Source organism: Hyperolius riggenbachi, chromosome 10, assembly GCF_040937935.1.
Source record: "Hyperolius riggenbachi isolate aHypRig1 chromosome 10, aHypRig1.pri, whole genome shotgun sequence".
NCBI lineage: Eukaryota > Metazoa > Chordata > Amphibia > Anura > Hyperoliidae > Hyperolius > Hyperolius riggenbachi.
This window is the reverse complement of record NC_090655.1, coordinates 61,558,123-61,572,048: the sequence shown is the minus strand read 5'-3', so window position 1 is coordinate 61,572,048 and position 13,926 is coordinate 61,558,123. Positions and strand designations below refer to the sequence as shown.

At 50.3% G+C, this 13,926-nt stretch overlaps 1 long non-coding RNA gene across 1 annotated transcript in view; it reads right to left on the bottom strand.

Moving 5' to 3' along the window:
• The window catches only part of LOC137537331 (uncharacterized), a 33,701-nt gene extending 22,559 nt beyond the window's left edge, over positions 1–11,142 (bottom strand). Inside the window, exon 1 of the long non-coding RNA XR_011024597.1 lies at positions 10,986–11,142. This is a non-coding gene — a long non-coding RNA (uncharacterized lncRNA). The remainder of the gene's footprint in view (positions 1–10,985) is intronic.
• Between the last annotated feature and the right edge of the window lie 2,784 nt (positions 11,143–13,926).

Below are 13,926 nucleotides of genomic sequence, written 5' to 3'. Positions count from 1 at the left end.
CCCACCCAAAAATGGACATCAGTGCCCAATGCCGAACTCTGGGGTCAGGGGCCCCAAGCTTGGCATGCAGGTGGTCCCATACCTGGTGAAGACACATGCCATATTTGGGGCCCCTGGGCCCAAGTATGACTGAGCTGTTTTGGATTATTTTGAAAAAAGTATACGGTTTCGGGCCTCGTTTCAAACCCAATATCTCTGGCTCTGGAGGAGTCAGAAACCCCAAATTTGGAGTGCATGTAGCATATGCTTTGAGCTAGGCACTACCATTAAAAGCTGAGCTCTGAGCCCTGGGGTTCAAAACCAACAAATGCCCAAACTTGGACAATTCAAAACGAACAATTTTCTTTCAATTTTTGGGGTGCAGTATTTCAAATTATGGGGGGCTAGCGTGACCCCACCTGTACCTATGTGTAGCCCCCAAAGTTTAATAACCACACCTGAAATTTGGGGCCACTCGAGCAAAGGGCCACTGAAATATGGCCTCCCAAAGAGGGGGCATGCAGGCACAAAATTCAATAAAATGTGGGGGCATATCTCCAGCTCTGGGGGTGCCAGTGACCCCACATTTGGAGTGAAAGAAGGTCAATATGCCTTGATGAATGTCTGTTAAACAAGGTGTGTATGATGATCTGCAGATATCATAGACTATGAATGCATTTTGCAGGAACGGATCTTTTGCAGGAACAGATATTTTGCAGATACTGATCTTTTGAATGTCTACAGCATCTTTGTGTGCAGCATCTTGCAAAGATTTCTGTCTGATGGGAAGTTCAGCTCCATAGAATAGACTGTGTAGGTATGGCTCTCATACTACATGGAAGGGGGTAAAATTGGTCTGTGATCTTTCATTTTCCAAAGACTATGGTCTGATGTGTGTATGAGCCTTTAGTCTATTCTTGATTGTTGACTGACACACATACACCTACTTCCCGGAGAGTGTTCTTGATCTAGCCAACTGTTGCGAATGGAGTTTTCTACACCAGGAAAATAATTCTTCAGTCATCCACCACAGTTGTTCTCCGCAGTCTTCCGGGTCTTTTGGTGTTGCTGAGCTCACTGGTGCGTCATTCTTTTTAAGAATGTTCCAAACAGTTGTTTTGGCCATGCCTAGCGTTTTTGCTATCTCTCTGATGAATTAGTTTTGTTTTTGTTTTTTCTACCTAATGATGGCTTGCTTCACTGATAGTGACAGCTCTTTGGATCTCATCTTGAGGGCTCCTTGAGCCCATTGAGGGCAGTTGAACTTTTTCCTCTCAGCAAGCAATTACCAGTCCAAAATCAAGTAAAGGTGGCCATACACTGGTTGATTTGCCATCAAATCGACCAACAGATAGATCCCTCTCTGATCAAATCTGATCAGAGAGGGATCGTATGGCTGCCTTTACTGCAAACAGATTGTAAATCGATTTCAGCATGAAACCGATCACAATCTGTGAAGCTGCCGCTAGCCCCCACCCCCCACCCCCCCGCATACAGTACCTGCTCCGGCCAGCGCGACTCCCCCGGTCTCCAAGTCCGGCAGGCTTCACTGAACTTCCTGTTCAGGGGACGCTTAAACAGTAGAGGGCGCTCTACTGTTTAAACTTCCTGCCGGGACAGGAAGTTCAGTGAAGCCTGCCGGACTCAGAGCCCAGCGCGGAGAAGAGGACAGCGGAGAGAGCAGGGACTCGCACCGGCGGAGCAGGTAATGTATTGCCGCTGTATTGCGTCAGTCGTCGGGCATTAGAACGCCGCTATCGACGCACTCCCGACCCGCCGGCGATCAAGTAGAATCTTCCGCACGGACGGATCGACGGGAACGATTTCGGATGGAAATCGATCGTTCTGTCAGAGTTTGTGCAACGATTTCACAGCGGATTCAATCACAGTAATCAAATCTGCTGTATATCGGCGGGAAAATCGTTAGGTGTATGGGCCTCTTAGGAGTAGTGCAGTTACCAGGCAGCAGTGAGCAGTTAACAGGCTGCAGCAAGCAATTTCTGGGCAGCAGCAAGCAGTTGTGAGAGTTTGAGAGGCATTTCACTGCCTATCAACTGCTAGTGGAAAGGGGCCTGAGAGTTGACAGCAACAGATTTCAAATGCAAATAGCACACTAGAAATGAACTTTGGACCTTTTATCTGCTCGTTGCAATTGTGATAATGAGGGAATAAACACACCTGGCCATGGAACAGCTGAGAAGTCAATTGTCCCATTACGTTTGCTCCCATAACAAGTGGGAGGCACACATGCAATCTGTTGTAATTCCTACACCGTTCACATGATTTGGATGTAAAGACCCTCAAATTAAGGCCTCTTTTCCACGATCAGTTGATAGGCAGTGAAATGCTAAACTTTCACAACTGCTTTCTGCTGTCTGGTAACTGCTCACTGCTGCCTGGTAACTGCTTACTGCTGCCTGGTAACTGCTTACTGCTGCCTGGTAACTGCTTGCTGAGCACACAGCTCAACAGTCTGTGGAAAAGAGGCCTAAATCTGACAGTCTGCAGTTAAAGAACATTGTGTTCATTCAGTGGTGTAGCTAGAGAGATTATGGGGCCCCATAGCAAAAAACTTTCATGAGGCCATCAGAATGGGCACTCTTGAGCAATGCCACCTGCTCCTACCTTATGGATACGAGTTGATTAGGCAATTTACAGTCTCATGCGGTCTTCACTGCATAAAGTCCATGGGCACTGAGACACAGTTAGAGGGTGGAGGAAAACAGGAACGTTTACAGTGACTACATCAAGTACCACCTGGGCCCACTCTCCACCGGGGCCCCATAGCAGCTGCTATGGCTATTACTACGCTCCCTGTGTTCATTTCATTTCAAATCCATTGTGGTTGTGTATAAGGCCACAAATGTTAGACTTGTCGATGTTCCAATATTTATAGACCTGGCTGTATTCAGGAGTCAGGGCTTAGTTCATACAGACCCCCTGTGCATATATGTTTTTTGCAGACGGTCACTGAGCCAGATTTATCAAAGCGTTCCCGACAGTTATTTCTTCTAAAACCGTTCTAACCAGCAGGAGAACTGTTCTGCATGATAATAAGAGACTTCCCAAAGCCTATGTAATAGCAGCAGTTTAGCGTGGATTTCTAGAGCTGCACTACAGTTAAGAAAAGTGCAAATCCATCCCTAAACTGCTGCAGATTAAGAAGTGCTTAATAGTAGTTTTTCGGAGGTTAGACATGATTTGTGAAGGGCTCCTCCCCCCTCACTCAGAGCCTGCTGACAGCAGATGTGTTGGTTACCTCAGCGACAGAAATTTCCATCACACACTGCACTGCCTGAGAGGCCTTCCTAACTCCTCCTATTCCTAACAGTTTAATAAGGAATCTGCACTATTTAGTGATTTCTTAGTATGTCTGAGACAGTTCTGCACATATTTCTAAAAACCTAATAATATTTTGTCTCAGACATTCTTGATAAATGTCCCCCACTGTCTCCAATATTGAGCACAAAGTGTCTGCAGGCTTCAGTGTATGGGAGTGCAATAGAGAGCGCTGGAGTTTATGGTTTATCTTTGACATGCCGTTCCAGGGTGGACTGGAAAACCTCTGGCTGCTGATTGATTATTAAGACATTTGTGATTATATTACATCTACATACTACCAGTGCTTATGCTTGAGTTCATGGTTGAGGGTGCTTCCAGATAAAAGGTTGTGATTGCCGGGGCAGTAGAATACCAGTTGACAACGCTGCTGGTCAACTTGGCTGCAGTAGTGTCTGAATAACACCAAAAACAACCATGCAGCTAATCTTGTCAGATAGATATGACAATGTCATACACCTGATCTGCATATGCTAGTTCAGGGTCTATGTCCAAAGGCAGCCATACACTGGTCGATTGCCACCAGATCGACCAACAGATAGATCCCTCTCTGATCAAATCTGATCAGAGAGGGATCTATTGGCTGCCCATACACTGCAAACAGATTTTGAATCGATTTCAGCATGAAATCGATTCACAACCTGTGGAACTGCCCCCTGTTCGCCGCCCCTGCTCCCCTGGCCAGCCGCAATACATTACCTGTCCGGCCGGCACAAGTCCCCGAGTCCCTGCAGTCTCTCACTTTTTCCAGCGTACTCCATCTTCCCTTTACTTCCTGTCCCGTCACAAACAGAAAGCTCAAACAGTAGAGCACCTTCTACTGTTTGAACTTTGCTTTTTCACAGGACGGGACAGGAAGTGAAGAGAAGATGCCGGAAGAAGCGACAGACAGCAGGGACCCGTGGACTTGCGCCGGCCGGACAGGTGATGTATTGCTGTATCGAACGCCGCTAACGACGCGCTCCCGACCCACCAGCGATTAAGCAAAATTTTCAACCTGGGCAGATCAACCGATTTCCATCCAAAAACGATCGATTCTGTTGATCAGTCCGCGTTTGCGTTATCGATTTCACAGCAGATTCGAACAGTGATCAAATCTGCTTTCTATCGGCGGGAAATCGTGTTAGTGTATGGACATCTTAACCACTTCGCCGCCCGGGTACAGTATATCTACGCTCCTTTGGACTTCAGTTCCCCTCCCGGAGCATAGATATACGCACCCCCCGCTGCTGCCGCCGCTGTCCGCGATCCCGCTCGCACTCCCGCAATCGTGCATGCCGCTGCCCGCTCGCCCGGAGATCAATGAACGGGAAAATCCATTCCCGTTCGTTGATCTCTGCCCCCGCAATGATCGGCATGCTTCTATGAGAAGCAGCACGACCATTGTGAAAGAACTCAGTTTCCCAGCCTCCCTTCCTGCAAGCGTCCTTCCGACGCTTGTAGGACGCCTGAAAAAAAATGTGGCCATCTTGTGGCCAAAAAGTAATACTACATCCAAAAACATTTTTCACATACATTATTTTCACTACTAATTTTAACTCATTAGAGGGACACTTAAGTCAAACAAAAAAAAAATGAGTTTTACTCACCTAGGGCTTCCAATAGCCCCCTGCAGCTGTCCGGTGCCCTCGCTGTCTCCCTCCGATCCTCCTGGCCCCGCCAGCAGCCACTTCCTGTTTCGGTGACAGGAGCTGACAGGCTGGGGACGCGAGTGATTCTTCGCGTTCCCAGACACATTAGCACCCTCTATGCTGCAGCGGGCTATTGGAAGCCCCAGGTGAGTAAAACTCATTTTTTTTGTTTAACTTAAGTGTCCCTTTAACTCCCACACTCCCCAATTGTTACCAATATTTTTTTTTTGTAATATTAAAATAAATAAAAATTACAATAAAAAAAAACTTAAATAGTTACCTTAGGGACTGAAATCTTTAAATATTTATATCAAGAGAGTATAACACTGTTACTTTATAAATTATGGGCTTGTAATTAGGGATAGACGCAAAACTGAAAAAAAATGCACCTTTATTTGCAAATAAAATATTGGCGCCAAACATTGTGATAGGGACATAATTTAAACGGTGTAATAACTGGGACAAATGGGCATATACGTTACATGGATTTTAATTATAGTAGCATGCATTATTTAAAAACTATAATGGCGGAAAACTGAAAAATGTTTTTTTTTCCAAAAGTTTTCCTATTTTCCCATTAAAACACATTTAGAATAAAATAATTCTTGGCATAGTGTCCCACCTAAAGAAAGCCTAATTGGTGGTGAAAAAAACAAGATATAGTTCATTTTATTGTGATAAGTAATGATAAAGTTATAGGCGAATGAATGTAAGGAGCGCTGACAGGAGAAAATTGCTCGGATACTGAAGGGGTAAAACCCCTCAGTTGTGAAGTGGTTAAAAGCATTAGGGTCCTTTTACACTTAATCAGTTGCTCTGTTATAACTGAAAGAAACCCTATTTGCAATGTCCAGGTTTACCTTTGGCACAGTTCCCACTATACGCATGTTAAATGAAAGCTTTTTCGCCAAGCATTGCTATGGAAAAACCTCATACTAATGCATACCAACGTATTAAAGGGTGGGGGTCAGGGGCAGGCCCGACCCGCTCATGAGGCGGGGTGAAACATTTGCCTCAGGCAGCAGATCTGGGGGGCGGCACCCGCCTGTCTGTGGATGCTGGGTGCCGCCCGCCGAGCTGGAGGGGTAGCTGGCAGAAAGGGGGTATTGGGCCTAGCGGTGGGGGGGGGGGGGTCGGACCCCCCCCTCCCTTGCCTGGGTCCCCGTTCTGCACTCCTCCAGCATTAAAGGGACTCCGAGCTCACGAAAAAAAGAAAAGTTGTACTCACCAGGGGCTTTCTCCAGCCCAGTGCTGGTCGGGAGGTCCCACGCCGGCGTCCTGGCTCCTCTCCTTCTCCCCGCTCCGGTATAGCTGACAGGCCGCAGCCCGGGCGACACTCGGTGGAGTGTCGGGCTGCAGCTTCCGCGTATGACGCGGATTACGTCACACGCTGGCCGCCTCGCGTCATCACGGCGGCCGGCGTGAAAGTACTGCGCATGCGCGATTAAAGCGCGCATGCGCAGTACTTTCACGCCGGCCGCCGTGATGACGCGAGGCGGCCGGCGTGTGACGTAATCCGCGTCATACGCGGAAGCTGCAGCCCGACACTCCACCGAGTGTCGCCCGGGCTGCGGCCTGTCAGCTATACCGGAGCGGGGAGAAGGAGAGGAGCCAGGACGCCGGCGTGGGACCTCCCGACCAGCACTGGGCTGGAGAAAGCCCCTGGTGAGTACAACTTTTCTTTTTTTTGTGAGCTCGGAGTCCCTTTAAGTAACCAGCTGCGTGCGTAAAGATGAAGAGGTAACGGGCGGGGGAATCACTCACGTCTTCCGCGTTCCATCGTGTGCTCCACTGACGTCACTTCCGGCAACGCCGCCCACTGTATTGTAAGTGGACGGCCTTGCATGGAAGTGACATCAGTGGAGCGCACGATGGAACGCGGGAGAGGTGAGTGATTTCCCCGCCCGTTGCTTCATCTTTATGCACGCAGCTGGTTACTTAACACTGGAGGAGGAGCGCAGATCGGGGTCCCAGGCGAGAGAGGGGGGGGTCCGACCCCCCTCCCCACCGCTAGGCCCAATACCCCCTTTCTGTCAGCCCTGGTCAGGGGACAATGAGTTGAACTTACCCGGGGCTTCTAATGGTCCCCCGCAGACATCCTGTGCCTGTGCAGCCACTCACCGATGCTCCGGTCTCCACCTCCGGTTCACTTCTGGAATTTCCAACTTTAAAGTCGGAAAACCACTGCGCCTGGGCCTGCGCAGTACGCTCCTGGTGACGTCAGCGGGAGCGAGGGCGCAGCCAATCAGGTGCAGGGCCGGGCCGAGGCATAGGCTGGAGAGGCTTCAGCCTCAGGGCACAGTGTAAGAGGGGGCGCAGAATTCATTTAGCTGTCATTCCTAATTGTGTTTGAAGCAGAAAGAAATAAGAAAAGGGGATACATGGCAGTGACTGCAAGCCAGATAACTACATATTAAAGTGAATGTTTACCATTATAAAAATAAAAAAGTCAGATACTCACCTAAAGAGAGGGAAGGCTCGGTCCTAATGAGCCTTCCCTCTCCTCTCCCGGTGCCCGGTCCCGCGCAGGATCCCACGTGACAGTATTCGACCAGTTCGGTCAAATACTGCCACTTCCGCAGCCGAAGGGAGCTTTCGGAATCCTTCGGGAGCACTCGGGCTCCCGAAGATGGGCCGCTCCATACTACGCATGCGCGAGCGCCCACTATGACGCACTCGCGTGTGCGTAGTATGGAGCTGCCTGTCTTCGGAAGCTCGAGTGCTCCCGAAGACCTCCGAAGTCCCTGCGGCGGCGGACGCGAACGGGGGAGCCAGCGCAGCACCGAGGGCACTGGGAGAGGAGAGGGAAGGCTCATTAGGACCAAGCCTTCCCTCTCCTTAGGTGAGTATCTGACTTTTTGATTTTTAAATAGGTTTTAAATTGGGTGCTGGAGTACCTTGTCCCGGCTCTGCGCAGGTGCAGCAGTTTTCTGCCTTACAAGTCGTAAATTCCAGAAGTGAACTGGAGGCAGGGACCGGAGCATTGGGGAGTGGCTGCGTGGGAACAGGACGTCTGCGGGGGACCATTAGAAGCCCCGGGTAAGTTCAACTAATTTTATTCCCCTACAGTACTCCTTTAAGTGTAAAAGGGCCCTTAGAGGCAGAGGATAAGCAGGACTACCAGCCAACTGGTATTGCTTAAAAGTAAATAAATATAAACAGCCTCCAAATCCCTCTCGCTTTAGTTGTCTTTTAAGGCTTAGCTCACACTGCAATTTTGCAGAGAGATTTTCTGAGCGATTTTGAAGGAATGTGCAATTTTGCTGAATTCCTTCAATAACAATTGCTTAGAAAATGCTACATGCAGTGCAGAAGCGATTTTGTAAAAAATGGTGACACTGCAGTGAAAACACTTGATATCTCAGAAAAAGCACTTTTCTGGTCCCTGGTGATCAGAAAAGTGCTTTTCTGAAATCTGATCACCAGCTAGTCCTGAAAATTTTAGAAACTTGAACTAGCCCATATGTTGCACGGCCAAGTAGACTCTGCTTCTTTTCACAGGTTTGCTTGCACTAACTGCATACTAATTTAAACTGCTTAGTGGTTGGAAACTTCCTGGTTATAATCGGAGACCATTACCATGTTTACTGCATTTTTTCTTATGTTCTGCCTGTCTGCAAATATCTACAAGTTGCATTGCAATATGCATCCTCCCAATGTACCACACTCCATATTCATTTCACCTGCTCTGCTTTCCTCACCTTACTCAGCTTCTCATGAACTGTTAGCTCTCCTGAAATCTCTCTCTCCCTCCAGCAGCTCAAAAACCTCACAAACATTTAAATCCCATTCACATTTGCTTACTCTCTCCCTCCTACTCTTACTTGCAGCTGGTGATATATCACCCAATCCTGGGCCACAGCCTGCTGCCAGACAAGCATCCCCTGCAGACCTGCTTCATACACTTCACAGCCCTCTGTCCACAAATACCTTCAACAACCATCCTCGCTCCAACCTTATTTCCATCCATCCCACCCACAAACACATGCTCCCCCTACCCTGCGGTCTCTGGAATGCCAGATCCGTCCGCAATAAACTTACAGCAGTCCACAACCTCTTCCTCTCCAAATCCCTCACCATCCTCGCACTCACTGAGACATGGCTCACCCCCTCTGACTCTGCCGCAGAGGCTGCCCTCTCCTAAGGGGGGCTTCACCTCAGTCACACCCCCAGACCAGACAACAGGACTGGGGGAGGGGTAGGTCTGCTCCTCTTCCCATCCTGCACCTTCCGTGTCCTCACCCCACCTACCTCTCTACAATTCAAATCATTTGAGGCCCACACCATCCGCCTCTACCACCCCCTCCCTGCCATTGTTGCGGTCTTATACCGCCCTCCGCAGGGGCGTAACTAGAAATCACTGGGCCCCCCTGCAAAACTTTGGATGGGGCCCCCCTTCACCCTCCTCACCCCCTCCCCCCCCCCAAAAAAAACATATTCAGTTTAAAGGAAATCTAAGATAAAATAAGCGTATAGGTTTATACGTACCTGGGGCTTCCTCCAGCCCCATGTAGTCCATCTGCTTGATTGCCGCCCTTCTGCAGTGGAGTCCATGATCCAGCCCAGTAGCACTCCACTGTGCTTGCACAGTCCTGGATACACATGCACCCACAATCACTCTGTACAAGCGCAATAACAGGTTTAGTGGCCTGCACATGTGCAGATTGCTCCTGGCAGTGTGAGCACAATTGGGGACATACACAGCCGTGACCACGCATGCGCAGTGGAGTGCGACTGGGCTAGTCTGGTAGTTTACTGCTAGAAAACAGTGGCCCAGGAGGACAGCAATCAAGCAGACAGACTACAGGGGGCTGGAGGAAGCCCCAGGTAAATATAAATCTATACATCTATCTATGAATCTATTACAGGTACACTTTGAAAGATGCCAAAACCTAAGTGTCCTGCTAAAATGATGGCTACCTGCATGTGTGTGCAGATGTCCTCATCTTAACCATTCCTCCCATTTACCACCACCCCCCTTCATTTGTATGAAAGAGACCATGTTAGGTTGTGTGAGTCGCCTAAGTCGCACACTAATGAGCATGCGCAGGCCTCATGGCACGCCTCCTTGACTACGCTTCTATGGCCTGGAACATTCTGCACATGAGGCTTGTAAAGGCACGTTAAGAGCATTCCCAGCCACTGAATTGCGGTCAAAAAGGCTTGCCACCGGGCCTGCGCATGTGCAGTAGTGTGCAACGTAGGTGTCTCATTCAAACGGAGGGGGGCATGGGTATGAGGGAGAAGCGGTAAGGATGAGCGTATCTGTATATACTGTACACATTGTATATAGTGGCTGTGCACACACACAAAACACTCTCAGACACAACACACACACACACGAAACACACACACCACCCCCACACACACAGCCCCCCTACACACACACACACACACACACACAGGAAACACACACACACACAACCCCCTCCCCCCCACACACAAACAGGAAACACACACCACCCGCCCACACACACACAGCCCCCCTTACATACACACACACACACACACACACCCTTACACACACACCCTTACACACATACATGCACACACACACACACACACACACACACACACACACACAGCCCCCTTACACACACACACAGCCCCCCTTACACAAATACACACAGCCCCCCTTACACAAAAACACACACACACACACACACACACACACACACACACACACACACACACACACACAGCCCCCCCTTACACACATACACATACACACACACAGCCCCCCTTACACACATACACATACACATACACACACACACACACACACACACACACAGCCCCCTTTAGACAAATACACACACACACACAGACACACACACAGCCCCCCTTACACAAATACATACACACACACAGCCCCCCCCCCCCCCCTTACACACATACACAGCCCCCCTTACACAAATACACATAAACACAGCCCCCCTTACACAAACACACCCCTTACACACATACAGACACACAGCACCCCTTACACACACACACACAACCCCCCCAAAGTGATATACTCACACAGATACATACAGTATGATCAGGAAGCAACTATCTTTCTGCAGGCAGCCTGCGTGAGCCCTGTGTCTCAGTCTTCCCTCTCATCTCAGGCACAGACAGGCAGGCACGCTGTAATAATCTGGTGGTCGTCTTCCTTCACAGGACGGAACCACCATGTGCATGAGGGGGCGGAGCAGTGAATGAAAGAAACACTGCCTGAAGTCTGCAGGACTTGATGTCCGCTGTGTCCTAGTGCCCACCTCCTGCCCTGCTGCTGGTACACAGCGAGCTGAAGTTACAGTGACAGATGCCAGCTTGTGTCTCAGTTACAGGAGCAGACGGCCCCTCCACCCGGGCCCCCCCACGTGATGCCCTCTACCCGGGCCCCCCTGCAATTGAGGGGCCTGCAGGCCCTATTGTTACGCCCCTGGCCCTCCGGGCTCCACCCAACAATTTCTCGATGACCTTGCCTCCTGGCTCCCTCACATCCTCTCCTCTGACCTCCCCACCATCATCCTTGGGGATTTCAATATTCCCATCGATGAAGCCCAGAGCTCCGCTGTGACCCGGCTACTCACCATTGCCAACTCACTTGGACTAGTACAACACGCCAACACCCCCACTCACACTGCAGGTCACACTCTCGACCTTATATTCACTAAATCCACCACCATTGCACACCTTGACATCGCACCCTTTCCACCCTCAGACCATCACCTTCTCACCTTCAACCTCCTCACGGAAGGCACCTCTAAATTAGCCACCCACCCACCTGGTCGATGGCAGCGAGACCTACGCAAGCTCAACCCTAGTGTCCTTGCTGACCCCCTCTATGCCCTCTCCTCCACTCTCCCCACCCTAACCTGTCATAATCTCGCAGCAGCTCAGTATCGCCAAACTCTCTCATCAGCCCTAGAGAAAGCTGCTCCACCAATATTTCGCCGCAACCGACCCCCTAACCCCCAGCCCTGGCGCACTACCCATACTCGCAACCTCCAGAGGAAAACACGCGCCGCTGAACGGAAATGGAGAAAAACTAGACTTAACCAGGATTTCCTACAGTACAAGACCAACCTGCTGCAGTTCCACACTGCCCTTGCTCATGCGAAGCAGGAATACTTTAGCAAGCTCATCGGAGCACAAGCTTCCAACCCCCGGCGTCTTTTTGCCACTTTCAACTCCCTGCTTAAACCCCCCCCCCCCCCCACACCCACCCTCCGTTTCCTCCCTCTCTGCCACAGATTTAGCCACCCACTTCACCAACAAAATTGTCTCCATCCGCCAGGAAATATCCAATCTCCAATCTTCACCTCCAACCCCCTCCCACCCAACTCCTCCTCCTCCACCCTATCCTCCCCTCACATCCTTCCCTCCTACTACGACCGAGGAAGTCAACCACCTACTGCAGACTTCCCATACCACTACTTCCCCCCTTGACCCCATCCCTTCCGATTTACTCCAGCCTCACTTCACGGAATTGGCCCCAGTCCTCACTACCCTGTTCAACCTCTCCCTGTCCACAGGCACCTTCCCCTCAGACTTCAAGCAGGCCACTGTACTACCCCTGCTCAAGAAACCCTCCCTCGACCCTTCGCTACCCTCCAACTACCGTCCTATCTCCCTCCTCCCCTTTGCCTCAAAACTCCTTGAGCGCCTGGTTCACAAACGCCTGACCCAGTACCTCAATGCCAACTCACTGCTAGACCCACTCCAATCTGGATTTCGGCCTGCCCACTCAACCGAAACTGCTCTCACCAAAGTGGTCAACGACCTTGCCTTACCTAAAGCTGAAGGTAAATACTCCATTCTCCTCCTCCTTGACCTGTCAGCAGCTTTTGACACAGTAGATCATCCCCTACTCCTCCAGTCCCTCCAGTCCTTGGGCATTCACGATCTCGCCCTGTCCTGGCTTTCATCCTACCTCTCCAACCGCTCCTTCACGACCGTCTTCAATGAGTCCTCTTCCACCCCCAACCACCTCTCGGTGGGAGTCCCCCAAGGTTCGGTCCTTGGCCCCCTACTGTTCACCCTATACACATCCTCCATTGGCAAGGTTATCTCCTCCATGGGTTTTAACTATCATCTGTATGCAGATGACACCCAGATCTACCTCCACACCCCTGACATATCCACCACTACCATGGACAAGGTCTCCTCCTGCCTATCAGCCATCTCCTCCTGGATGTCCGCTAGGTTCCTGAAACTTAATCTAGACAAAACGGAATTTATGATCTTCCCACCCCGGCCATCCACGAACCTCCCAGATGTGCATGTCACTGTTAACCACACTACCATTCGCCCTACCTCTCAAGCCCGCTGTCTGGGTGTCACCCTGGACTCCGCACTCTCCTTCACTTCCCACATCCAAAACCTCACTAAGTCCTGCAACTTCCACCTTCGTAACATCTGTAAGATTCGCCCTTTCCTGACCTCTGCCACCACCAAACTCCTCATCCATGCCCTCATAATTTCCCGCCTTGACTACTGCAATGCCCTGCTGTCTGGTCTCCCTATGACCCAAACAGCCCCACTGCAGTCCATCATGAATGCGGCAGCCAGAATTATCCACTGCTCCCATCGCTCCACCACGGCGGATTCGCTCCGTGAATCCCTCCACTGGCTTCCTATCCAGTCCAGAATCAGATTCAAGATACTGTGTCTGACCTACAAATCTGTCCACAAAACCTGTCCAACCTACATTTCCGATCTTACTCAGAGGTACACACCTAGCCGCTCACTCCGCTCTTCCAATGAACTTCGCCTAACCGCCCCCCGGATCACCCAGTCCCATGCACGCCTCCAGGACTTCTCAAGAGCTGCTCCAACACTATGGAACTCCCTACCTCCACCCATTAGGGCAGCCCCCTCCTTCAACATCTTCAAGAAAGCCCTCAAAACTCACCTTTTCACTCTGGCCTACCACCCCTCACAAGTGCTCTAAACCTACAGGTGAACTCTGGTCCCCTACCATTCG